This window comes from Channa argus, unplaced genomic scaffold, assembly GCF_033026475.1.
Source record: "Channa argus isolate prfri unplaced genomic scaffold, Channa argus male v1.0 Contig011, whole genome shotgun sequence".
In the NCBI taxonomy this organism is placed as follows: Eukaryota; Metazoa; Chordata; class Actinopteri; order Anabantiformes; family Channidae; genus Channa; species Channa argus.
Genome location: NW_027125230.1, coordinates 738,069 through 763,481, shown reverse-complemented (window position 1 = coordinate 763,481; position 25,413 = coordinate 738,069). Strand labels below are relative to the sequence as shown.

Sequence of the window (25,413 nt, the reverse complement as noted above, 5' to 3'; positions counted from 1 at the left end):
GTGTCATGCATTCTGCTTCTCCAGCGTTTTTAAGAGCTGTTGATGATGTCAAATGCAGCTTACGGCCACACCGCTCTCTAAGCGCCCGATCTCGTCCGATTTCGGCAGCCAAATAGAGCCGGGCCTGGTTAGTACTTGGTAGGAAGACCGCCTGGGAATACCAGGTGCTGTAAGCTTTTTTGCTTGGGTTTACGGGCAGCACAAGCTGGTGTTACTGCCTATTTATTCATAGAAATTGTTCTATATTTTCATCAAATTTTGTTCTTTCATTGCTGTTTTGCTACTTTATTGGTTTGCCAACCATCGTGCTTCATTACTAGTAGACCATGTTACGGTCCTGGCCATATGTGTTGTTTTTATTTTCTTGTTCTTATAGGTGCCCTGCCTGATTGGCCGGATTGGGGGGCAGTACAGGAAGCTGATTGGTCCATCCTACACTTCCTGGAGTTTTAAAAGTACGGTTCCCAACAGCTAGCGAGGCTCTTTCTGGCATCAGCACCTGTTTGCTGTTCTTGGTTTCCAAACCTTATTTAGCATTTTTGAATTGTTAGGTTTTGTGCCGTGGTTTTGTTTATAAATTGTATATTTTGTAAATAGTATTAAATCTGTAGGGGTGAACTGCCATTTTCTTTGGACTGTTTTCACATTAGGGAGTTAGGGTTAGCGACTGTCTTTTGGTTTGTTTATTTCTATCAGGCTAGCTAACACTTTCTGTGGGAAATGGCTTATTTTGTTTATTGTGTTGGCCTTGGTTCGCCCTGAGTTGTAGTGTCATGTTTTGTTTGACACTTTCTTTCGTTTAAAATAAATATCATTCTGTTGGAACATCTCGATCCTGGATTTTGGTTTGGAGATCGGAGAGGGAACATGCTAATTTATCTTTGTATGTTGCACCCTGACCCCCTAGACAGGGGCGTAACAGACCAGTACAGTTATAGTACTTTGTACTTTGCCACATTTATCTTCTTCTTAGCAAGTGTCATGCATTCTGCTTCTCCAGCGTTTTTAAGAGCTGTTGATGATGTCAAATGCAGCTTACGGCCACACTGCTCTCTAAGCGCCCGATCCCGTCCGATCTCGGCAGCCAAATAGGGCCGGGCCTTGTTAGTACTTGGTAGGAAGACCGCCTGGGAATACCACGTGCTGTAAGCTTCTTTGCTTGGGTTTACAGGCAACACAAGCTCGTGTTACTGCCTATTTATTCATAGAAATTGTACTATATTTTCATCAAATTTTGTTCTTTCATTGCTGTTTTGCTACTTTATTGGTTTGCCAACCATCGTGCTTCATTACTAGTAGACCATGTTACGGTCCTGGCCATATGTGTAGTTTTTATTTTCTTGTTCTTATAGGTGCCCTGCCTGATTGGCCGGATTGGGGGGCAGTACAGGAAGCTGATTGGTCCATCCTTCACTTCCTGGAGTTTTAAAAGTACGGTTCCCAACAGCTAGCGAGGCTCTTTCTGGCAGCAGCACCTGTTTGCTGTTCTTGGTTTCCAAACCTTATTTAGCATTTTTGAATTGTTAGGTTTTGTGCCGTGGTTTTGTTTATAAATTGTATATTTTGTAAATAGTATTAAATCTGTAGGGGTGAACTGCCATTTTCTTTGGACTGTTTTCACATTAGGGAGTTAGGGTTAGCGACTGTCTTTTGGTTTGTTTATTTCTATCAGGCTAGCTAGCACTTTCTGTGGGAAATGGCTTATTTTGTTTATTATGTTGGCCTTGGTTCGCCCTGAGTTGTAGTGTCATGTTTTGTTTGACACTTTCTTTCGTTTAAAATAAATATCATTCTGTTGGAACATCTCGATCCTGGATTTTGGTTTGGGGATCGGAGAGGGAACATGCTAATTTATCTTTGTATGTTGCACCCTGACCCCCTAGACAGGGGCGTAACAGACCAGTACAGTTATAGTACTTTGTACTTTGCCACATTTATCTTCTTCTTAGCAAGTGTCATGCATTCTACTTCTCCAGCGTTTTTAAGAGCTGTTGATGATGTCAAATGCAGCTTACGGCCACACCGCTCTCTAAGCGCCCGATCTCGTCCGATCTCGGCAGCCAAATAGAGCCGGGCCTGGTTAGTACTTGGTAGGAAGACCGCCTGGGAATACCAGGTGCTGTAAGCTTTTTTGCTTAGGTTTACGGGCAGCACAAGCTGGTGTTACTGCCTATTTATTCATAGAAATTGTTCTATATTTTCATCAAATTTTGTTCTTACATTGCTGTTTTGCTACTTTATTGGTTTGCCAACCATCGTGCTTCATTACTAGTAGACCATGTTACGGTCCTGGCCATATGTGTTGTTTTTATTTTGTTGTTCTTATAGGTGCCCTGCCTGATTGGCCGGATTGGGGGGCAGTACAGGAAGCTGATTGGTCCATCCTACACTTCCTGGAGTTTTAAAAGTACGGTTCCCAACAGCTAGCGAGGCTCTTTCTGGCATCAGCACCTGTTTGCTGTTCTTGGTTTCCAAACCTTATTTAGCATTTTTGAATTGTTAGGTTTTGTGCCGTGGTTTTGTTTATAAATTGTATATTTTGTAAATAGTATTAAATCTGTAGGGGTGAACTGCCATTTTCTTTGGACTGTTTTCACATTAGGGAGTTAGGGTTAGCGACTGTCTTTTGGTTTGTTTATTTCTATCAGGCTAGCTAGCACTTTCTGTGGGAAATGGCTTATTTTGTTTATTATGTTGGCCTTGGTTCGCCCTGAGTTGTAGTGTCATGTTTTGTTTGACACTTTCTTTCGTTTAAAATAAATATCATTCTGTTGGAACATCTCGATCCTGGATTTTGGTTTGGGGATCGGAGAGGGAACATGCTAATTTATCTTTGTATGTTGCACCCTGACCCCCTAGACAGGGGCGTAACAGACCAGTACAGTTATAGTACTTTGTACTTTGCCACATTTATCTTCTCCTTAGCAAGTGTCATGCATTCTGCTTCTCCAGCGTTTTTAAGAGCTGTTGATGATGTCAAATGCAGCTTACGGCCACACCGCTCTCTAAGCGCCCGATCCCGTCCGATCTCGGCAGTCAAATAGGGCCGGGCCTTGTTAGTACTTGGTAGGAAGACCGCCTGGGAATACCACGTGCTGTAAGCTTCTTTGCTTGGGTTTTCGGGCAGCACAAGCTGGTGTTACTGCCTATTTATTCATAGAAATTGTTCTATATTTTCATCAAATTTTGTTCTTTCATTGCTGTTTTGCTACTTTATTGGTTTGCCAACCATCGTGCTTCATTACTAGTAGACCATGTTACGGTCCAGGCCATATGTGTTGTTTTTATTTTCTTGTTCTTATAAGTGCCCTGCCTGATTGGCCGTATTGGGGGGCAGTACAGGAAGCTGATTGGTCCATCCTACACTTCCTGGAGTTTTAAAAGTACGGTTCCCAACAGCTAGCGAGGCTCTTTCTGGCATCAGCACCTGTTTGCTGTTCTTGGTTTCCAAACCTTATTTAGCATTTTTGAATTGTTAGGTTTTGTGCCGTGGTTTTGTTTATAAATTGTATATTTTGTAAATAGTATTAAATCTGTAGGGGTGGACTGCCATTTTCTTTTGATTGTTTTCTCTTGTTTTCACATTAGGGAGTTAGGGTTAGCGACTGTCTTTTGGTTTGTTTATTTCTATCAGGCTAGCTAGAAATTTCTGTGGGAAATGGCTTATTTTGTTTATTATGTTGGCCTTGGTTCGCCCTGAGTTGTAGTGTCATGTTTTGTTTGACACTTTCTTTCGTTTAAAATAAATATCATTCTGTTGGAACATCTCGATCCTGGATTTTGGTTTGGGGATCGGAGAGGGAACATGCTAATTTATCTTTGTATGTTGCACCCTGACCCCCTAGACAGGGGCGTAACAGACCAGTACAGTTATAGTACTTTGTACTTTGCCACATTTATCTTCTTCTTAGCAAGTGTCATGCATTCTGCTTCTCCAGCGTTTTTAAGAGCTGTTGATGATGTCAAATGCAGCTTACGGCCACACCGCTCTCTAAGCGCCCGATCTCGTCCGATCTCGGCAGCCAAATAGAGCCGGGCCTGGTTAGTACTTGGTAGGAAGACCGCCTGGGAATACCAGGTGTTGTAAGCTTTTTTGCTTGGGTTTACGGGCAGCACAAGCTGGTGTTACTGCCTAATTATTCATAGAAATTGTTCTATATTTTCATCAAATTTTGTTCTTTCATTGCTGTTTTGCTACTTTATTGGTTTGCCAACCATCGTGCTTCATTACTAGTAGACCATGTTACGGTCCTGGCCATATGTGTTGTTTTTATTTTCTTGTTCTTATAGGTGCCCTGCCTGATTGGCCGGATTGGGGGGCAGTACAGGAAGCTGATTGGTCCATCCTACACTTCCTGGAGTTTTAAAAGTACGGTTCCCAACAGCTAGCGAGGCTCTTTCTGGCATCAGCACCTGTTTGCTGTTCTTGGTTTCCAAACCTTATTTAGCATTTTTGAATTGTTAGGTTTTGTGCCGTGGTTTTGTTTTGAAATTGTATATTTTGTAAATAGTATTAAATCTGTAGGGGTGAACTGCCATTTTCTTTGGACTGTTTTCACATTAGGGAGTTAGGGTTAGCGACTGTCTTTTGGTTTGTTTATTTCTATCAGTCTAGCTAACACTTTCTGTCGGAAATGGCTTATTTTGTTTATTGTGTTGGCCTTGGTTCGCCCTGAGTTGTAGTGTCATGTTTTGTTTGACACTTTCTTTCGTTTAAAATAAATATCATTCTGTTGGAACATCTCGATCCTGGATTTTGGTTTGGGGATCGGAGAGGGAACATGCTAATTTATCTTTGTATGTTGCACCCTGACCCCCTAGACAGGGGCGTAACAGACCAGTACAGTTATAGTACTTTGTACTTTGCCACATTTATCTTCTTCTTAGCAAGTGTCATGCATTCTGCTTCTCCAGCGTTTTTAAGAGCTGTTGATGATGTCAAATGCAGCTTACGGCCACACCGCTCTCTAAGCGCCCGATCTCGTCCGATTTCGGCAGCCAAATAGAGCCGGGCCTGGTTAGTACTTGGTAGGAAGACCGCCTGGGAATACCAGGTGCTGTAAGCTTTTTTGCTTGGGTTTACGGGCAGCACAAGCTGGTGTTACTGCCTAATTATTCATAGAAATTGTTCTATATTTTCATCAAATTTTGTTCTTTCATTGCTGTTTTGCTACTTTATTGGTTTGCCAACCATCGTGCTTCATTACTAGTAGACCATGTTACGGTCCTGGCCATATGTGTTGTTTTTATTTTCTTGTTCTTATAGGTGCCCTGCCTGATTGGCCGGATTGGGGGGCAGTACAGGAAGCTGATTGGTCCATCCTACACTTCCTGGAGTTTTAAAAGTACGGTTCCCAACAGCTAGCGAGGCTCTTTCTGGCATCAGCACCTGTTTGCTGTTCTTGGTTTCCAAACCTTATTTAGCATTTTTGAATTGTTAGGTTTTGTGCCGTGGTTTTGTTTATAAATTGTATATTTTGTAAATAGTATTAAATCTGTAGGGGTGAACTGCCATTTTCTTTGGACTGTTTTCACATTAGGGAGTTAGGGTTAGCGACTGTCTTTTGGTTTGTTTATTTCTATCAGGCTAGCTAACACTTTCTGTGGGAAATGGCTTATTTTGTTTATTGTGTTGGCCTTGGTTCGCCCTGAGTTGTAGTGTCATGTTTTGTTTGACACTTTCTTTCGTTTAAAATAAATATCATTCTGTTGGAACATCTCGATCCTGGATTTTGGTTTGGGGATCGGAGAGGGAACATGCTAATTTATCTTTGTATGTTGCACCCTGACCCCCTAGACAGGGGCGTAACAGACCAGTACAGTTATAGTACTTTGTACTTTGCCACATTTATCTTCTTCTTAGCAAGTGTCATGCATTCTGCTTCTCCAGCGTTTTTATGAGCTGTTGATGATGTCAAATGCAGCTTACGGCCACACTGCTCTCTAAGTGCCCGATCCCGTCCGATCTCGGCAGCCAAATAGGGCCGGGCCTTGTTAGTACTTGGTAGGAAGACCGCCTGGGAATACCACGTGCTGTAAGCTTCTTTGCTTGGGTTTACAGGCAACACAAGCTCGTGTTACTGCCTATTTATTCATAGAAATTGTACTATATTTTCATCAAATTTTGTTCTTTCATTGCTGTTTTGCTACTTTATTGGTTTGCCAACCATCGTGCTTCATTACTAGTAGACCATGTTACGGTCCATGCCATATGTGTAGTTTTTATTTTCTTGTTCTTATAGGTGCCCTGCCTGATTGGCCGGATTGGGGGGCAGTACAGGAAGCTGATTGGTCCATCCTTCACTTCCTGGAGTTTTAAAAGTACGGTTCCCAACAGCTAGCGAGGCTCTTTCTGGCAGCAGCACCTGTTTGCTGTTCTTGGTTTCCAAACCTTATTTAGCATTTTTGAATTGTTAGGTTTTGTGCCGTGGTTTTGTTTATAAATTGTATATTTTGTAAATAGTATTAAATCTGTAGGGGTGAACTGCCATTTTCTTTGGACTGTTTTCACATTAGGGAGTTAGGGTTAGCGACTGTCTTTTGGTTTGTTTATTTCTATCAGGCTAGCTAGCACTTTCTGTGGGAAATGGCTTATTTTGTTTATTATGTTGGCCTTGGTTCGCCCTGAGTTGTAGTGTCATGTTTTGTTTGACACTTTCTTTCGTTTAAAATAAATATCATTCTGTTGGAACATCTCGATCCTGGATTTTGGTTTGGGGATCGGAGAGGGAACATGCTAATTTATCTTTGTATGTTGCACCCTGACCCCCTAGACAGGGGCGTAACAGACCAGTACAGTTATAGTACTTTGTACTTTGCCACATTTATCTTCTTCTTAGCAAGTGTCATGCATTCTACTTCTCCAGCGTTTTTAAGAGCTGTTGATGATGTCAAATGCAGCTTACGGCCACACCGCTCTTTAAGCGCCCGATCTCGTCCGATCTCGGCAGCCAAATAGAGCCGGGCCTGGTTAGTACTTGGTAGGAAGACCGCCTGGGAATACCAGGTGCTGTAAGCTTTTTTGCTTAGGTTTACGGGCAGCACAAGCTGGTGTTACTGCCTATTTATTCATAGAAATTGTTCTATATTTTCATCAAATTTTGTTCTTACATTGCTGTTTTGCTACTTTATTGGTTTGCCAACCATCGTGCTTCATTACTAGTAGACCATGTTACGGTCCTGGCCATATGTGTTGTTTTTATTTTGTTGTTCTTATAGGTGCCCTGCCTGATTGGCCGGATTGGGGGGCAGTACAGGAAGCTGATTGGTCCATCCTACACTTCCTGGAGTTTTAAAAGTACGGTTCCCAACAGCTAGCGAGGCTCTTTCTGGCATCAGCACCTGTTTGCTGTTCTTGGTTTCCAAACCTTATTTAGCATTTTTGAATTGTTAGGTTTTGTGCCGTGGTTTTGTTTATAAATTGTATATTTTGTAAATAGTATTAAATCTGTAGGGGTGAACTGCCATTTTCTTTGGACTGTTTTCACATTAGGGAGTTAGGGTTAGCGACTGTCTTTTGGTTTGTTTATTTCTATCAGGCTAGCTAGCACTTTCTGTGGGAAATGGCTTATTTTGTTTATTATGTTGGCCTTGGTTCGCCCTGAGTTGTAGTGTCATGTTTTGTTTGACACTTTCTTTCGTTTAAAATAAATATCATTCTGTTGGAACATCTCGATCCTGGATTTTGGTTTGGGGATCGGAGAGGGAACATGCTAATTTATCTTTGTATGTTGCACCCTGACCCCCTAGACAGGGGCGTAACAGACCAGTACAGTTATAGTACTTTGTACTTTGCCACATTTATCTTCTCCTTAGCAAGTGTCATGCATTCTGCTTCTCCAGCGTTTTTAAGAGCTGTTGATGATGTCAAATGCAGCTTACGGCCAAACCGCTCTCTAAGCGCCCGATCTCGTCCGATCTCGGCAGCCAAATAGAGCCGGGCCTGGTTAGTACTTGGTAGGAAGACCGCCTGGGAATACCAGGTGCTGTAAGCTTTTTTGCTTGGGTTTACGGGCAGCACAAGCTGGTGTTACTGCCTATTTATTCATAGAAATTGTTCTATATTTTCATCAAATTTTGTTCTTTCATTGCTGTTTTGCTACTTTATTGGTTTGTCAACCATCGTGCTTCATTACTAGTAGACCATGTTATGGTCCTGGCCATATGTGTTGTTTTTATTTTGTTGTTCTTATAGGTGCCCTGCCTGATTGGCCGGATTTGGGGGAAGTACAGGAAGCTGATTGGTCCATCCTACACTTCCTGGAGTTTTAAAAGTACGGTTCCCAACAGCTAGCGAGGCTCTTTCTGGCAGCAGCACCTGTTTGCTGTTCTTGGTTTCCAAACCTTATTTAGCATTTTTGAATTGTTAGGTTTTGTGCCGTGGTTTTGTTTATAAATTGTATATTTTGTAAATAGTATTAAATCTGTAGGGGTGAACTGCCATTTTCTTTGGACTGTTTTCACATTAGGGAGTTAGGGTTAGCGACTGTCTTTTGGTTTGTTTATTTCTATCAGGCTAGCTAGAAATTTCTGTGGGAAATGGCTTATTTTGTTTATTATGTTGGCCTTGGTTCGCCCTGAGTTGTAGTGTCATGTTTTGTTTGACACTTTCTTTCGTTTAAAATAAATATCATTCTGTTGGAACATCTCGATCCTGGATTTTGGTTTGGGGATCGGAGAGGGAACATGCTAATTTATCTTTGTATGTTGCACCCTGACCCCCTAGACAGGGGCGTAACAGACCAGTACAGTTATAGTACTTTGTACTTTGCCACATTTATCTTCTTCTTAGCAAGTGTCATGCATTCTGCTTCTCCAGCGTTTTTAAGAGCTGTTGATGATGTCAAATGCAGCTTACGGCCACACCGCTCTCTAAGCGCCCGATCTCGTCCGATCTCGGCAGCCAAATAGAGCCGGGCCTGGTTAGTACTTGGTAGGAAGACCGCCTGGGAATACCAGGTGTTGTAAGCTTTTTTGCTTGGGTTTACGGGCAGCACAAGCTGGTGTTACTGCCTATTTATTCATAGAAATTGTTCTATATTTTCATCAAATTTTGTTCTTTCATTGCTGTTTTGCTACTTTATTGGTTTGCCAACCATCATGCTTCATTACTAGTAGACCATGTTACGGTCCTGGCCATATGTGTTGTTTTTATTTTCTTGTTCTTATAGGTGCCCTGCCTGATTGGCCGGATTGGGGGGCAGTACAGGAAGCTGATTGGTCCATCCTACACTTCCTGGAGTTTTAAAAGTACGGTTCCCAACAGCTAGCGAGGCTCTTTCTGGCATCAGCACCTGTTTGCTGTTCTTGGTTTCCAAACCTTATTTAGCATTTTTGAATTGTTAGGTTTTGTGCCGTGGTTTTGTTTATAAATTGTATATTTTGTAAATAGTATTAAATCTGTAGGGGTGAACTGCCATTTTCTTTGGACTGTTTTCACATTAGGGAGTTAGGGTTAGCGACTGTCTTTTGGTGTGTTTATTTCTATCAGTCTAGCTAGCACTTTCTGTGGGAAATGGCTTATTTTGTTATGTTGGCCTTGGTTCGCCCTGAGTTGTAGTGTCATGTTTTGTTTGACACTTTCTTTCGTTTAAAATAAATATCATTCTGTTGGAACATCTCGATCCTGGATTTTGGTTTGAGGATCGGAGAGGGAACATGCTAATTTATCTTTGTATGTTGCACCCTGACCCCCTAGACAGGGGCGTAACAGACCAGTACAGTTATAGTACTTTGTACTTTGCCACATTTATCTTCTTCTTAGCAAGTGTCATGCATTCTGCTTCTCCAGCGTTTTTAAGAGCTGTTGATGATGTCAAATGCAGCTTAGGGCCAAACCGCTCTCTAAGCGCCCGATCTCGTCCGATCTCGGCAGCCAAATAGAGCCGGGCCTGGTTAGTACTTGGTAGGAAGACCGCCTGGGAATACCAGGTGCTGTAAGCTTTTTTGCTTGGGTTTACGGGCAGCACAAGCTGGTGTTACTGCCTATTTATTCATAGAAATTGTTCTATATTTTCATCAAATTTTGTTCTTTCATTGCTGTTTTGCTACTTTATTGGTTTGCCAACCATCGTGCTTCATTACTAGTAGACCATGTTACGGTCCTGGCCATATGTGTTGTTTTTATTTTCTTGTTCTTATAGGTGCCCTGCCTGATTGGCCGGATTGGGGGGCAGTACAGGAAGCTGATTGGTCCATCCTACACTTCCTGGAGTTTTAAAAGTACGGTTCCCAACAGCTAGCGAGGCTCTTTCTGGCATCAGCACCTGTTTGCTGTTCTTGGTTTCCAAACCTTATTTAGGATTTTTGAATTGTTAGGTTTTGTGCCGTGGTTTTGTTTATAAATTGTATATTTTGTAAATAGTATTAAGTCTGTAGGGGTGGACTGCCATTTTCTTTTGATTGTTTTCTGTTGTTTTCACATTAGGGAGTTAGGGTTAGCGACTGTCTTTTGGTTTGTTTATTTCTATCAGGCTAGCTAGCACTTTCTGTGGGAAATGGCTTATTTTGTTTATTATGTTGGCCTTGGTTCGCCCTGAGTTGTAGTGTCATGTTTTGTTTGACACTTTCTTTCGTTTAAAATAAATATCATTCTGTTGGAACATCTCGATCCTGGATTTTGGTTTGGGGATCGGAGAGGGAACATGCTAATTTATCTTTGTATGTTGCACCCTGACCCCCTAGACAGTGGCGTAACAGACCAGTACAGTTATAGTACTTTGTACTTTGCCACATTTATCTTCTTCTTAGCAAGTGTCATGCATTCTGCTTCTCCAGCGTTTTTAAGAGCTGTTGATGATGTCAAATGCAGCTTACGGCCAAACCGCTCTCTAAGCGCCCGATCTCGTCCGATCTCGGCAGCCAATTAGAGCCGGGCCTGGTTAGTACTTGGTAGGAAGACCGCCTGGGAATACCAGGTGCTGTAAGCTTTTTTTGCTTGGGTTTACGGGCAGCACAAGCTGGTGTTACTGCCTATTTATTCATAGAAATTGTTCTATATTTTCATCAAATTTTGTTCTTTCATTGCTGTTTTGCTACTTTATTGGTTTGTCAACCATCGTTCTTCATTACTAGTAGACCATGTTACGGTCCTGGCCATATGTGTTGTTTTTATTTTCTTGTTCTTATAGGTGCCCTGCCTGATTGGCCGGATTGGGGGGCAGTACAGGAAGCTGATTGGTCCATCCTACACTTGCTGGAGTTTTAAAAGTACGGTTCCCAACAGCTAGCGAGGCTCTTTCTGGCATCAGCACCTGTTTGCTGTTCTTGGTTTCCAAACCTTATTTAGCATTTTTGAATTGTTAGGTTTTGTGCCGTGGTTTTGTTTTTAAATCGTATATTTTGTAAATAGTATTAAATTTTAAGGGGTGAACTGCCATTTTCTTTGGACTGTTTTCACATTAGGGAGTTAGGGTTAGCGACTGTCTTTTGGTTTGTTTATTTCTATCAGGCTAGCTAGCACTTTCTGTGGGAAATGGCTTATTTTGTTTATTATGTTGGCCTTGGTTCGCCCTGAGTTGTAGTGTCATGTTTTGTTTGACACTTTCTTTCGTTTAAAATAAATATCATTCTGTTGGAACATCTCGATCCTGGATTTTGGTTTGGGGATCGGAGAGGGAACATGCTAATTTATCTTTGTATGTTGCACCCTGACCCCTAGACAAGGGCGTAACAGACCAGTACAGTTATAGTACTTTGTACTTTGCCACATTTATCTTCTTCTTAGCAAGTGTCATGCATTCTGCTTCTCCAGCGTTTTTAAGAGCTGTTGATGATGTCAAATGCAGCTTACGGCCACACCGCTCTCTAAGCGCCCGATCTCGTCCGATTTCGGCAGCCAAATAGAGCCGGGCCTGGTTAGTACTTGGTAGGAAGACCGCCTGGGAATACCAGGTGCTGTAAGCTTTTTTGCTTGGGTTTACGGGCAGCACAAGCTGGTGTTACTGCCTATTTATTCATAGAAATTGTTCTATATTTTCATCAAATTTTGTTCTTTCATTACTGTTTTGCTACTTTATTGGTTTGCCAACCATCGTGCTTCATTACTAGTAGACCATGTTACGGTCCTGGCCATATGTGTTGTTTTTATTTTCTTGTTCTTATAGGTGCCCTGCCTGATTGGCCGGATTGGGGGGCAGTACAGGAAGCTGATTGGTCCATCCTACACTTCCTGGAGTTTTAAAAGTACGGTTCCCAACAGCTAGCGAGGCTCTTTCTGGCAGCAGCACCTGTTTGCTGTTCTTGCTTTCCAAACCTTATTTAGCATTTTTGAATTGTTAGGTTTTGTGCCGTGGTTTTGTTTATAAATTGTATATTTTGTAAATAGTATTAAATCTGTAGGGGTGAACTGCCATTTTCTTTGGACTGTTTTCACATTAGGGAGTTAGGGTTAGCGACTGTCTTTTGGTTTGTTTATTTCTATCAGGCTAGCTAGCACTTTCTGTGGGAAATGGCTTATTTTGTTTATTATGTTGGCCTTGGTTCGCCCTGAGTTGTAGTGTCATGTTTTGTTTGACACTTTCTTTCGTTTAAAATAAATATCATTCTGTTGGAACATCTCGATCCTGGATTTTGGTTTGGGGATCGGAGAGGGAAAATGCTAATTTATCTTTGTATTTTGCACCCTGACCCCCTAGACAGGGGCGTAACAGACCAGTACAGTTATAGTACTTTGTACTTTGCCACATTTATCTTCTTCTTAGCAAGTGTCATGCATTCTACTTCTCCAGCGTTTTTAAGAGCTGTTGATGATGTCAAATGCAGCTTACGGCCACACCGCTCTCTAAGCGCCCGATCTCGTCCGATCTCGGCAGCCAAATAGAGCCGGGCCTGGTTAGTACTTGGTAGGAAGACCGCCTGGGAATACCAGGTGTTGTAAGCTTTTTTGCTTGGGTTTACGGGCAGCACAAGCTGGTGTTACTGCCTAATTATTCATAGAAATTGTTCTATATTTTCATCAAATTTTGTTCTTTCATTGCTGTTTTGCTACTTTATTGGTTTGCCAACCATCGTGCTTCATTACTAGTAGACCATGTTACGGTCCTGGCCATATGTGTTGTTTTTATTTTCTTGTTCTTATAGGTGCCCTGCCTGATTGGCCGGATTGGGGGGCAGTACAGGAAGCTGATTGGTCCATCCTACACTTCCTGGAGTTTTAAAAGTACGGTTCCCAACAGCTAGCGAGGCTCTTTCTGGCATCAGCACCTGTTTGCTGTTCTTGGTTTCCAAACCTTATTTAGCATTTTTGAATTGTTAGGTTTTGTGCCGTGGTTTTGTTTTGAAATTGTATATTTTGTAAATAGTATTAAATCTGTAGGGGTGAACTGCCATTTTCTTTGGACTGTTTTCACATTAGGGAGTTAGGGTTAGCGACTGTCTTTTGGTTTGTTTATTTCTATCAGTCTAGCTAGCACTTTCTGTGGGAAATGGCTTATTTTGTTTATTATGTTGGCCTTGGTTCGCCCTGAGTTGTAGTGTCATTTTTTGTTTGACACTTTCTTTCGTTTAAAATAAATATCATTCTGTTGGAACATCTCGATCCTGGATTTTGGTTTGGGGATCGGAGAGGGAACATGCTAATTTATCTTTGTATGTTGCACCCTGACCCCCTAGACAGGGGCGTAACAGACCAGTACAGTTATAGTACTTTGTACTTTGCCACATTTATCTTCTTCTTAGCAAGTGTCATGCATTCTACTTCTCCAGCGTTTTTAAGAGCTGTTGATGATGTCAAATGCAGCTTACGGCCACACCGCTCTCTAAGCGCCCGATCTCGTCCGATCTCGGCAGCCAAATAGAGCCGGGCCTGGTTAGTACTTGGTAGGAAGACCGCCTGGGAATACCAGGTGTTGTAAGCTTTTTTGCTTGGGTTTACGGGCAGCACAAGCTGGTGTTACTGCCTAATTATTCATAGAAATTGTTCTATATTTTCATCAAATTTTGTTCTTTCATTGCTGTTTTGCTACTTTATTGGTTTGCCAACCATCGTGCTTCATTACTAGTAGACCGTGTTACGGTCCTGGCCATATGTGTTGTTTTTATTTTCTTGTTCTTATAGGTGCCCTGCCTGATTGGCCGGATTGGGGGGCAGTACAGGAAGCTGATTGGTCCATCCTACACTTCCTGGAGTTTTAAAAGTACGGTTCCCAACAGCTAGCGAGGCTCTTTCTGGCATCAGCACCTGTTTGCTGTTCTTGGTTTCCAAACCTTATTTAGCATTTTTGAATTGTTAGGTTTTGTGCCGTGGTTTTGTTTTGAAATTGTATATTTTGTAAATAGTATTAAATCTGTAGGGGTGAACTGCCATTTTCTTTGGACTGTTTTCACATTAGGGAGTTAGGGTTAGCGACTGTCTTTTGGTTTGTTTATTTCTATCAGTCTAGCTAGCACTTTCTGTGGGAAATGGCTTATTTTGTTTATTGTGTTGGCCTTGGTTCGCCCTGAGTTATAGTGTCATGTTTTGTTTGACACTTTCTTTCGTTTAAAATAAATATCATTCTGTTGGAACATCTCGATCCTGGATTTTGGTTTGGGGATCGGAGAGGGAACATGCTAATTTATCTTTGTATGTTGCACCCTGACCCCCTAGACAGGGGCGTAACAGACCAGTACAGTTATAGTACTTTGTACTTTGCCACATTTATCTTCTTCTTAGCAAGTGTCATGCATTCTGCTTCTCCAGCGTTTTTAAGAGCTGTTGATGATGTCAAATGCAGCTTACGGCCACACTGCTCTCTAAGCGCCCGATCCCGTCCGATCTCGGCAGCCAAATAGGGCCGGGCCTTGTTAGTACTTGGTAGGAAGACCGCCTGGGAATACCACGTGCTGTAAGCTTCTTTGCTTGGGTTTACAGGCAACACAAGCTCGTGTTACTGCCTATTTATTCATAGAAATTGTACTATATTTTCATCAAATTTTGTTCTTTCATTGCTGTTTTGCTACTTTATTGGTTTGCCAACCATCGTGCTTCATTACTAGTAGACCATGTTACGGTCCTGGCCATATGTGTAGTTTTTATTTTCTTGTTCTTATAGGTGCCCTGCCTGATTGGCCGGATTGGGGGGCAGTACAGGAAGCTGATTGGTCCATCCTTCACTTCCTGGAGTTTTAAAAGTACGGTTCCCAACAGCTAGCGAGGCTCTTTCTGGCAGCAGCACCTGTTTGCTGTTCTTGGTTTCCAAACCTTATTTAGCATTTTTGAATTGTTAGGTTTTGTGCCGTGGTTTTGTTTATAAATTGTATATTTTGTAAATAGTATTAAATCTGTAGGGGTGAACTGCCATTTTCTTTGGACTGTTTTCACATTAGGGAGTTAGGGTTAGCGACTGTCTTTTGGTTTGTTTATTTCTATCAGGCTAGCTAGCACTTTCTGTGGGAAATGGCTTATTTTGTTTATTATGTTGGCCTTGGTTCGCCCTGAGTTGTAGTGTCATGTTTTGTTTGACACTTTCTTTCGTTTAAAATAAATATCATTCTGTTGGAACATCTCGATCCTGGATTTTGGTTTGGGGATCGGAGAGGGAACATGCTAATTTATCTTTGTATGTTGCACCCTGACCCCCTAGACAGGGGCGTAACAGACCAGTACAGTTATAGTACTTTGTACTTTGCCACATTTATCTTCTTCTTAGCAAGTGTCATGCATTCTGCTTCTCCAGCGTTTTTAAGAGCTGTTGATGATGTCAAATGCAGCTTACGGCCACACCGCTCTCTAAGCGCCCGATCTCGTCCGATCTCGGCAGCCAAATAGAGCCGGGCCTGGTTAGTACTTGGTAGGAAGACCGCCTGGGAATACCAGGTGCTGTAAGCTTTTTTGCTTGGGTTTACGGGCAGCACAAGCTGGTGTTACTGCCTATTTATTCATAGAAATTGTTCTATATTTTCATCAAATTTTGTTCTTTCATTGCTGTTTTGCTACTTTATTGGTTTGTCAACCATCGTTCTTCATTACTAGTAGACCATGTTACGGTCCTGGCCATATGTGTTGTTTTTATTTTCTTGTTCTTATAGGTGCCCTGCCTGATTGGCCGGATTGGGGGGCAGTACAGGAAGCTGATTGGTCCATCCTACACTTGCTGGAGTTTTAAAAGTACGGTTCCCAACAGCTAGCGAGGCTCTTTCTGGCATCAGCACCTGTTTGCTGTTCTTGGTTTCCAAACCTTATTTAGCATTTTTGAATTGTTAGGTTTTGTGCCGTGGTTTTGTTTTTAAATCGTATATTTTGTAAATAGTATTAAATTTGAAGGGGTGAACTGCCATTTTCTTTGGACTGTTTTCACATTAGGGAGTTAGGGTTAGCGACTGTCTTTTGGTTTGTTTATTTCTATCAGGCTAGCTAGCACTTTCTGTGGGAAATGGCTTATTTTGTTTATTATGTTGGCCTTGGTTCGCCCTGAGTTGTAGTGTCATGTTTTGTTTGACACTTTCTTTCGTTTAAAATAAATATCATTCTGTTGGAACATCTCGATCCTGGATTTTGGTTTGGGGATCAGAGAGGGAACATGCTAATTTATCTTTGTATGTTTCACCCTGACCCCCTAGACAGGGGCGTAACAGACCAGTGCAGTTATAGTACTTTGTACTTTGCCACATTTATCTTCTTCTTAGCAAGTGTCATGCATTCTGCTTCTCTAGCGTTTTTAAGAGCTGTTGATGATGTCAAATGCAGCTTCCGGCCACACCGCTCTCTAAGCGCCCGATCTCGTCCGATCTCGGCAGCCAAATAGAGCCGGGCCTGGTTAGTACTTGGTAGGAAGACCGCCTGGGAATACCAGGTGCTGTAAGCTTTTTTGCTTGGGTTTACGGGCAGCACAAGCTGGTGTTACTGCCTATTTATTCATAGAAATTGTTCTATATTTTCATCAAATTTTGTTCTTTCATTGCTGTTTTGCTACTTTATTGGTTTGCCAACCATCGTGCTTCATTACTAGTAGACCATGTTACGGTCCTGGCCATATGTGTTGTTTTTATTTTCTTGTTCTTATAGGTGCCCTGCCTGATTGGCCGGATTGGGGGGCAGTACAGGAAGCTGATTGGTCCATCCTACACTTCCTGGAGTTTTAAAAGTACGGTTCCCAACAGCTAGCGAGGCTCTTTCTGGCAGCAGCACCTGTTTGCTGTTCTTGGTTTCCAAACCTTATTTAGCATTTTTGAATTGTTAGGTTTTGTGCCGTGGTTTTGTTTATAAATTGTATATTTTGTAAATAGTATTAAATCTGTAGGGGTGAACTGCCATTTTCTTTGGACTGTTTTCACATTAGGGAGTTAGGGTTAGCGACTGTCTTTTGGTTTGTTTATTTCTATCAGGCTAGCTAGCACTTTCTGTGGGAAATGGCTTATTTTTTTATTATGTTGGCCTTGGTTCGCCCTGAGTTGTAGTGTCATGTTTTGTTTGACACTTTCTTTCGTTTAAAATAAATATCATTCTGTTGGAACATCTCGATCCTGGATTTTGGTTTGGGGATCGGAGATGGAACATGCTAATTTATCTTTGTATGTTGCACCCTGACCCCTAGACAAGGGCGTAACAGACCAGTACAGTTATAGTACTTTGTACTTTGCTACATTTATCTTCTTCTTAGCAAGTGTCATGCATTCTGCTTCTCCAGCGTTTTTAAGAGCTGTTGATGATGTCAAATGCAGCTTACGGCCACACCGCTCTCTAAGCGCCCGATCTCGTCCGATTTCGGCAGCCAAATAGAGCCGGGCCTGGTTAGTACTTGGTAGGAAGACCGCCTGGGAATACCAGGTGCTGTAAGCTTTTTTGCTTGGGTTTACGGGCAGCACAAGCTGGTGTTACTGCCTATTTATTCATAGAAATTGTTCTATATTTTCATCAAATTTTGTTCTTTCATTACTGTTTTGCTACTTTATTGGTTTGCCAACCATCGTGCTTCATTACTAGTAGACCATGTTACGGTCCTGGCCATATGTGTTGTTTTTATTTTCTTGTTCTTATAGGTGCCCTGCCTGATTGGCCGGATTGGGGGGCAGTACAGGAAGCTGATTGGTCCATCCTACACTTCCTGGAGTTTTAAAAGTACGGTTCCCAACAGCTAGCGAGGCTCTTTCTGGCATCAGCACCTGTTTGCTGTTCTTGGTTTCCAAACCTCATTTAGCATTTTTGAATTGTTAGGTTTTGTGCCGTGGTTTTGTTTATAAATTGTATATTTTGTAAATAGTATTAAATCTGTAGGGGTGAACTGCCATTTTCTTTGGACTGTTTTCACATTAGGGAGTTAGGGTTAGCGACTGTCTTTTGGTTTGTTTATTTCTATCAGGCTAGCTAGCACTTTCTGTGGGAAATGGCTTATTTTGTTTATTGTGTTGGCCTTGGTTCGCCCTGAGTTGTAGTGTCATGTTTTGTTTGACACTTTCTTTCGTTTAAAATAAATATCATTCTGTTGGAACATCTCGATCCTGGATTTTGGTTTGGGGATCGGAGAGGGAACATGCTAATTTATCTTTGTATGTTGCACCCTGACCCCCTAGACAGGGGCGTAACAGACCAGTACAGTTATAGTACTTTGTACTTTGCCACATTTATCTTCTTCTTAGCAAGTGTCATGCATTCTGCTTCTCCAGCGTTTTTAAGAGCTGTTGATGATGTCAAATGCAGCTTACGGCCACACTGCTCTCTAAGCGCCCGATCCCGTCCGATCTCGGCAGCCAAATAGGGCCGGGCCTTGTTAGTACTTGGTAGGAAGACCGCCTGGGAATACCACGTGCTATAAGCTTCTTTGCTTGGGTTTACGGGCAGCACAAGCTGGTGTTACTGCCTATTTATTCATAGAAATTGTTCTATATTTTAATCAAATTTTGTTCTTTCATTGCTGTTTTGCTACTTTATTGGTTTGTCAACCATCGTGCTTCATTACTAGTAGACCATGTTACGGTCCTGGCCATATGTGTTGTTTTTATTTTCTTGTTCTTATAGGTGCCCTGCCTGATTGGCCAGATTGGGGGGCAGTACAGGAAGCTGATTGGTCCATCCTACACTTCCTGGAGTTTTAAAAGTACGGTTCCCAACAGCTAGCGAGGCTCTTTCTGGCAGCAGCACCTGTTTGCTGTTCTTGGTTTCCAAACCTTATTTAGCATTTTTGAATTGTTAGGTTTTGTGCCGTGGTTTTGTTTATAAATTGTTTATTTTGTAAATAGTATTAAATCTGTAGGGGTGAACAGCCATTTTCTTTTGATTGTTTTCTCTTGTTTTCACATTAGGGAGTTAGGGTTAGCGACTGTCTTTTGGTTTGTTTATTTCTATCAGGCTAGCTAGCACTTTCTGTGGGAAATGGCTTATTTTGTTTATTATGTTGGCCTTGGTTCGCCCTGAGTTGTAGTGTCATGTTTTGTTTGACACTTTCTTTCGTTTAAAATAAATATCATTCTGTTGGAACATCTCGATCCTGGATTTTGGTTTGGGGATCGGAGAGGGAACATGCTAATTTATCTTTGTATTTTGCACCCTGACCCCCTAGACAGGGGCGTAACAGACCAGTACAGTTATAGTACTTTGTACTTTGCCACATTTATCTTCTTCTTAGCAAGTGTCATGCATTCTACTTCTCCAGCGTTTTTAAGAGCTGTTGATGATGTCAAATGCAGCTTACGGCCACACCGCTCTCTAAGCGCCCGATCTCGTCCGATCTCGGCAGCCAAATAGAGCCGGGCCTGGTTAGTACTTGGTAGGAAGACCACCTGGGAATACCAGGTGTTGTAAGCTTTTTTGCTTGGGTTTACGGGCAGCACAAGCTGGTGTTACTGCCTAATTATTCATAGAAATTGTTCTATATTTTCATCAAATTTTGTTCTTTCATTGCTGTTTTGCTACTTTATTGGTTTGCCAACCATCGTGCTTCATTACTAGTAGACCATGTTACGGTCCTGGCCATATGTGTTGTTTTTATTTTCTTGTTCTTATAGGTGCCCTGCCTGATTGGCCGGATTTGGGGGGCAGTACAGGAAGCTGATTGGTCCATCCTACACTTCCTGGAGTTTTAAAAGTACGGTTCCCAACAGCTAGCGAGGCTCTTTCTGGCAGCAGCACCTGTTTGCTGTTCTTGCTTTCCAAACCTTATTTAGCATTTTTGAATTGTTAGGTTTTGTGCCGTGGTTTTGTTTATAAATTGTATATTTTGTAAATAGTATTAAATCTGTAGGGGTGAACTGCCAATTTCTTTGGACTGTTTTCACATTAGGGAGTTAAGGTTAGCGACTGTCTTTTGGTTTGTTTATTTCTATCAGGCTAGCTAGCACTTTCTGTGGGAAATGGCTTATTTTGTTTATTATGTTGGCCTTGGTTCGCCCTGAGTTGTAGTGTCATGTTTTGTTTGACACTTTCTTTCGTTTAAAATAAATATCATTCTGTTGGAACATCTCGATCCTGGATTTTGGTTTGGGGATCGGAGAGGGAACATGCTAATTTATCTTTGTATGTTTCACCCTGACCCCCTAGACAGGGGCGTAACAGACCAGTACAGTTATAGTACTTTGTACTTTGCCACATTTATCTTCTTCTTAGCAAGTGTCATGCATTCTGCTTCTCTAGCGTTTTTAAGAGCTGTTGATGATGTCAAATGCAGCTTACGGCCACACCGCTCTCTAAGCGCCCGATCCCGTCCGATCTCGGCAGCCAAATAGGGCCGGGCCTTGTTAGTACTTGGTAGGAAGACCGCCTGGGAATACCACGTGCTATAAGCTTCTTTGCTTGGGTTTACGGGCAGCACAAGCTGGTGTTACTGCCTATTTATTCATAGAAATTGTTCTATATTTTAATCAAATTTTGTTCTTTCATTGCTGTTTTGCTACTTTATTGGTTTGTCAACCATCGTGCTTCATTACTAGTAGACCATGTTACGGTCCTGGCCATATGTGTTGTTTTTATTTTCTTGTTCTTATAGGTGCCCTGCCTGATTGGCCAGATTGGGGGGCAGTACAGGAAGCTGATTGGTCCATCCTACACTTCCTGGAGTTTTAAAAGTACGGTTCCCAACAGCTAGCGAGGCTCTTTCTGGCAGCAACACCTGTTTGCTGTTCTTGGTTTCCAAACCTTATTTAGCATTTTTGAATTGTTAGGTTTTGTGCCGTGGTTTTGTTTATAAATTGTTTATTTTGTAAATAGTATTAAATCTGTAGGGGTGAACAGCCATTTTCTTTTGATTGTTTTCTCTTGTTTTCACATTAGGGAGTTAGGGTTAGCGACTGTCTTTTGGTTTGTTTATTTCTATCAGGCTAGCTAGCACTTTCTGTGGGAAATGGCTTATTTTGTTTATTATGTTGGCCTTGGTTCGCCCTGAGTTGTAGTGTCATGTTTTGTTTGACACTTTCTTTCGTTTAAAATAAATATCATTCTGTTGGAACATCTCGATCCTGGATTTTGGTTTGGGGATCGGAGAGGGAACATGCTAATTTATCTTTGTATTTTGCACCCTGACCCCCTAGACAGGGGCGTAACAGACCAGTACAGTTATAGTACTTTGTACTTTGCCACATTTATCTTCTTCTTAGCAAGTGTCATGCATTCTACTTCTCCAGCGTTTTTAAGAGCTGTTGATGATGTCTAATGCAGCTTACGGCCACACCGCTCTCTAAGCGCCCGATCTCGTCCGATCTCGGCAGCCAAATAGAGCCGGGCCTGGTTAGTACTTGGTAGGAAGACCACCTGGGAATACCAGGTGTTGTAAGCTTTTTTGCTTGGGTTTACGGGCAGCACAAGCTGGTGTTACTGCCTAATTATTCATAGAAATTGTTCTATATTTTCATCAAATTTTGTTCTTTCATTGCTGTTTTGCTACTTTATTGGTTTGCCAACCATCGTGCTTCATTACTAGTAGACCATGTTACGGTCCTGGCCATATGTGTTGTTTTTATTTTCTTGTTCTTATAGGTGCCCTGCCTGATTGGCCGGATTGGGGGGCAGTACAGGAAGCTGATTGGTCCATCCTACACTTCCTGGAGTTTTAAAAGTACGGTTCCCAACAGCTAGCGAGGCTCTTTCTGGCATCAGCACCTGTTTGCTGTTCTTGGTTTCCAAACCTTATTTAGCATTTTTGAATTGTTAGGTTTTGTGCCGTGGTTTTGTTTATAAATTGTATATTTTGTAAATAGTATTAAATCTGTAGGGGTGAACTGCCATTTTCTTTGGACTGTTTTCACATTAGGGAGTTAGGGTTAGCGACTGTCTTTTGGTTTGTTTATTTCTATCAGTCTAGCTAGCACTTTCTGTGGGAAATGGCTTATTTTGTTTATTATGTTGGCCTTGGTTCGCCCTGAGTTGTAGTGTCATGTTTTGTTTGACACTTTCTTTCGTTTAAAATAAATATCATTCTGTTGGAACATCTCGATCCTGGATTTTGGTTTGGGGATCGGAGAGGGAACATGCTAATTTATCTTTGTATGTTGCACCCTGACCCCCTAGACAGGGGCGTAACAGACCAGTACAGTTATAGTACTTTGTACTTTGCCACATTTATCTTCTTCTTAGCAAGTGTCATGCATTCTACTTCTCCAGCGTTTTTAAGAGCTGTTGATGATGTCAAATGCAGCTTACGGCCACACCGCTCTCTAAGCGCCCGATCTCGTCCGATCTCGGCAGCCAAATAGAGCCGGGCCTGGTTAGTACTTGGTAGGAAGACCGCCTGGGAATACCAGGTGTTGTAAGCTTTTTTGCTTGGGTTTACGGGCAGCACAAGCTGGTGTTACTGCCTAATTATTCATAGAAATTGTTCTATATTTTCATCAAATTTTGTTCTTTCATTGCTGTTTTGCTACTTTATTGGTTTGCCAACCATCGTGCTTCATTACTAGTAGACCATGTTACGGTCCTGGCCATATGTGTTGTTTTTATTTTCTTGTTCTTATAGGTGCCCTGCCTGATTGGCCGGATTGGGGGGCAGTACAGGAAGCTGATTGGTCCATCCTACACTTCCTGGAGTTTTAAAAGTACGGTTCCCAACAGCTAGCGAGGCTCTTTCTGGCATCAGCACCTGTTTGCTGTTCTTGGTTTCCAAACCTTATTTAGCATTTTTGAATTGTTAGGTTTTGTGCCGTGGTTTTGTTTTGAAATTGTATATTTTGTAAATAGTATTAAATCTGTAGGGGTGAACTGCCATTTTCTTTGGACTGTTTTCACATTAGGGAGTTAGGGTTAGCGACTGTCTTTTGGTTTGTTTATTTCTATCAGTCTAGCTAGCACTTTCTGTGGGAAATGGCTTATTTTGTTTATTGTGTTGGCCTTGGTTCGCCCTGAGTTGTAGTGTCATGTTTTGTTTGACACTTTCTTTCGTTTAAAATAAATATCATTCTGTTGGAACATCTCGATCCTGGATTTTGGTTTGGGGATCGGAGAGGGAACATGCTAATTTATCTTTGTATGTTGCACCCTGACCCCCTAGACAGGGGCGTAACAGACCAGTACAGTTATAGTACTTTGTACTTTGCCACATTTATCTTCTTCTTAGCAAGTGTCATGCATTCTGCTTCTCCAGCGTTTTTAAGAGCTGTTGATGATGTCAAATGCAGCTTACGGCCACACCGCTCTCTAAGCGCCCGATCTCGTCCGATTTCGGCAGCCAAATAGAGCCGGGCCTGGTTAGTACTTGGTAGGAAGACCGCCTGGGAATACCAGGTGCTGTAAGCTTTTTTGCTTGGGTTTACGGGCAGCACAAGCTGGTGTTACTGCCTATTTATTCATAGAAATTGTTCTATATTTTCATCAAATTTTGTTCTTTCATTGCTGTTTTGCTACTTTATTGGTTTGCCAACCATCGTGCTTCATTACTAGTAGACCATGTTACGGTCCTGGCCATATGTGTTGTTTTTATTTTCTTGTTCTTATAGGTGCCCTGCCTGATTGGCCGGATTGGGGGGCAGTACAGGAAGCTGATTGGTCCATCCTACACTTCCTGGAGTTTTAAAAGTACGGTTCCCAACAGCTAGCGAGGCTCTTTCTGGCATCAGCACCTGTTTGCTGTTCTTGGTTTCCAAACCTTATTTAGCATTTTTGAATTGTTAGGTTTTGTGCCGTGGTTTTGTTTATAAATTGTATATTTTGTAAATAGTATTAAATCTGTAGGGGTGAACTGCCATTTTCTTTGGACTGTTTTCACATTAGGGAGTTAGGGTTAGCGACTGTCTTTTGGTTTGTTTATTTCTATCAGGCTAGCTAACACTTTCTGTGGGAAATGGCTTATTTTGTTTATTGTGTTGGCCTTGGTTCGCCCTGAGTTGTAGTGTCATGTTTTGTTTGACACTTTCTTTCGTTTAAAATAAATATCATTCTGTTGGAACATCTCGATCCTGGATTTTGGTTTGGGGATCGGAGAGGGAACATGCTAATTTATCTTTGTATGTTGCACCCTGACCCCCTAGACAGGGGCGTAACAGACCAGTACAGTTATAGTACTTTGTACTTTGCCACATTTATCTTCTTCTTAGCAAGTGTCATGCATTCTGCTTCTCCAGCGTTTTTAAGAGCTGTTGATGATGTCAAATGCAGCTTACGGCCACACTGCTCTCTAAGCGCCCGATCCCGTCCGATCTCGGCAGCCAAATAGGGCCGGGCCTTGTTAGTACTTGGTAGGAAGACCGCCTGGGAATACCACGTGCTGTAAGCTTCTTTGCTTGGGTTTACAGGCAACACAAGCTCGTGTTACTGCCTATTTATTCATAGAAATTGTACTATATTTTCATCAAATTTTGTTCTTTCATTGCTGTTTTGCTACTTTATTGGTTTGCCAACCATCGTGCTTCATTACTAGTAGACCATGTTACGGTCCTGGCCATATGTGTAGTTTTTATTTTCTTGTTCTTATAGGTGCCCTGCCTGATTGGCCGGATTGGGGGGCAGTACAGGAAGCTGATTGGTCCATCCTTCACTTCCTGGAGTTTTAAAAGTACGGTTCCCAACAGCTAGCGAGGCTCTTTCTGGCAGCAGCACCTGTTTGCTGTTCTTGGTTTCCAAACCTTATTTAGCATTTTTGAATTGTTAGGTTTTGTGCCGTGGTTTTGTTTATAAATTGTATATTTTGTAAATAGTATTAAATCTGTAGGGGTGAACTGCCATTTTCTTTGGACTGTTTTCACATTAGGGAGTTAGGGTTAGCGACTGTCTTTTGGTTTGTTTATTTCTATCAGGCTAGCTAGCACTTTCTGTGGGAAATGGCTTATTTTGTTTATTATGTTGGCCTTGGTTCGCCCTGAGTTGTAGTGTCATGTTTTGTTTGACACTTTCTTTCGTTTAAAATAAATATCATTCTGTTGGAACATCTCGATCCTGGATTTTGGTTTGGGGATCGGAGAGGGAACATGCTAATTTATCTTTGTATGTTGCACCCTGACCCCCTAGACAGGGGCGTAACAGACCAGTACAGTTATAGTACTTTGTACTTTGCCACATTTATCTTCTTCTTAGCAAGT

General features: G+C 41.8%; 26 pseudogenes; all 26 read left to right on the top strand.

Annotated features, from left to right (window-relative positions):
- Nucleotides 1-57: 57 nt before the first annotated feature.
- LOC137112136 (5S ribosomal RNA) lies at nt 58-176 on the top strand (annotated as a pseudogene).
- An 857-nt stretch (nt 177-1,033) lies between these two features.
- On the top strand, nt 1,034-1,152 carry LOC137111646 (5S ribosomal RNA; annotated as a pseudogene).
- An 857-nt stretch (nt 1,153-2,009) lies between these two features.
- Nucleotides 2,010-2,128, top strand: LOC137111936 (5S ribosomal RNA; annotated as a pseudogene).
- An 857-nt stretch (nt 2,129-2,985) lies between these two features.
- On the top strand, nt 2,986-3,104 carry LOC137111511 (5S ribosomal RNA; annotated as a pseudogene).
- Nucleotides 3,105-3,971: 867 nt separating this feature from the next.
- On the top strand, nt 3,972-4,090 carry LOC137112072 (5S ribosomal RNA; annotated as a pseudogene).
- Nucleotides 4,091-4,947: 857 nt separating this feature from the next.
- Nucleotides 4,948-5,066, top strand: LOC137112135 (5S ribosomal RNA; annotated as a pseudogene).
- An 857-nt stretch (nt 5,067-5,923) lies between these two features.
- On the top strand, nt 5,924-6,042 carry LOC137111659 (5S ribosomal RNA; annotated as a pseudogene).
- Nucleotides 6,043-6,899: 857 nt separating this feature from the next.
- On the top strand, nt 6,900-7,018 carry LOC137112120 (5S ribosomal RNA; annotated as a pseudogene).
- An 857-nt stretch (nt 7,019-7,875) lies between these two features.
- On the top strand, nt 7,876-7,994 carry LOC137111999 (5S ribosomal RNA; annotated as a pseudogene).
- Nucleotides 7,995-8,851: 857 nt separating this feature from the next.
- Nucleotides 8,852-8,970, top strand: LOC137112071 (5S ribosomal RNA; annotated as a pseudogene).
- An 853-nt stretch (nt 8,971-9,823) lies between these two features.
- Nucleotides 9,824-9,942, top strand: LOC137112137 (5S ribosomal RNA; annotated as a pseudogene).
- Nucleotides 9,943-10,809: 867 nt separating this feature from the next.
- Nucleotides 10,810-10,928, top strand: LOC137112052 (5S ribosomal RNA; annotated as a pseudogene).
- Nucleotides 10,929-11,785: 857 nt separating this feature from the next.
- LOC137112134 (5S ribosomal RNA) lies at nt 11,786-11,904 on the top strand (annotated as a pseudogene).
- An 857-nt stretch (nt 11,905-12,761) lies between these two features.
- LOC137112070 (5S ribosomal RNA) lies at nt 12,762-12,880 on the top strand (annotated as a pseudogene).
- Nucleotides 12,881-13,737: 857 nt separating this feature from the next.
- LOC137112069 (5S ribosomal RNA) lies at nt 13,738-13,856 on the top strand (annotated as a pseudogene).
- An 857-nt stretch (nt 13,857-14,713) lies between these two features.
- On the top strand, nt 14,714-14,832 carry LOC137111644 (5S ribosomal RNA; annotated as a pseudogene).
- Nucleotides 14,833-15,689: 857 nt separating this feature from the next.
- On the top strand, nt 15,690-15,808 carry LOC137111935 (5S ribosomal RNA; annotated as a pseudogene).
- An 857-nt stretch (nt 15,809-16,665) lies between these two features.
- On the top strand, nt 16,666-16,784 carry LOC137112207 (5S ribosomal RNA; annotated as a pseudogene).
- An 855-nt stretch (nt 16,785-17,639) lies between these two features.
- Nucleotides 17,640-17,758, top strand: LOC137112133 (5S ribosomal RNA; annotated as a pseudogene).
- An 857-nt stretch (nt 17,759-18,615) lies between these two features.
- LOC137111692 (5S ribosomal RNA) lies at nt 18,616-18,734 on the top strand (annotated as a pseudogene).
- An 867-nt stretch (nt 18,735-19,601) lies between these two features.
- Nucleotides 19,602-19,720, top strand: LOC137112056 (5S ribosomal RNA; annotated as a pseudogene).
- An 858-nt stretch (nt 19,721-20,578) lies between these two features.
- LOC137111657 (5S ribosomal RNA) lies at nt 20,579-20,697 on the top strand (annotated as a pseudogene).
- An 867-nt stretch (nt 20,698-21,564) lies between these two features.
- On the top strand, nt 21,565-21,683 carry LOC137112055 (5S ribosomal RNA; annotated as a pseudogene).
- Nucleotides 21,684-22,540: 857 nt separating this feature from the next.
- On the top strand, nt 22,541-22,659 carry LOC137112068 (5S ribosomal RNA; annotated as a pseudogene).
- Nucleotides 22,660-23,516: 857 nt separating this feature from the next.
- LOC137112132 (5S ribosomal RNA) lies at nt 23,517-23,635 on the top strand (annotated as a pseudogene).
- Nucleotides 23,636-24,492: 857 nt separating this feature from the next.
- LOC137111643 (5S ribosomal RNA) lies at nt 24,493-24,611 on the top strand (annotated as a pseudogene).
- The last annotated feature ends 802 nt before the right edge of the window (nt 24,612-25,413 follow it).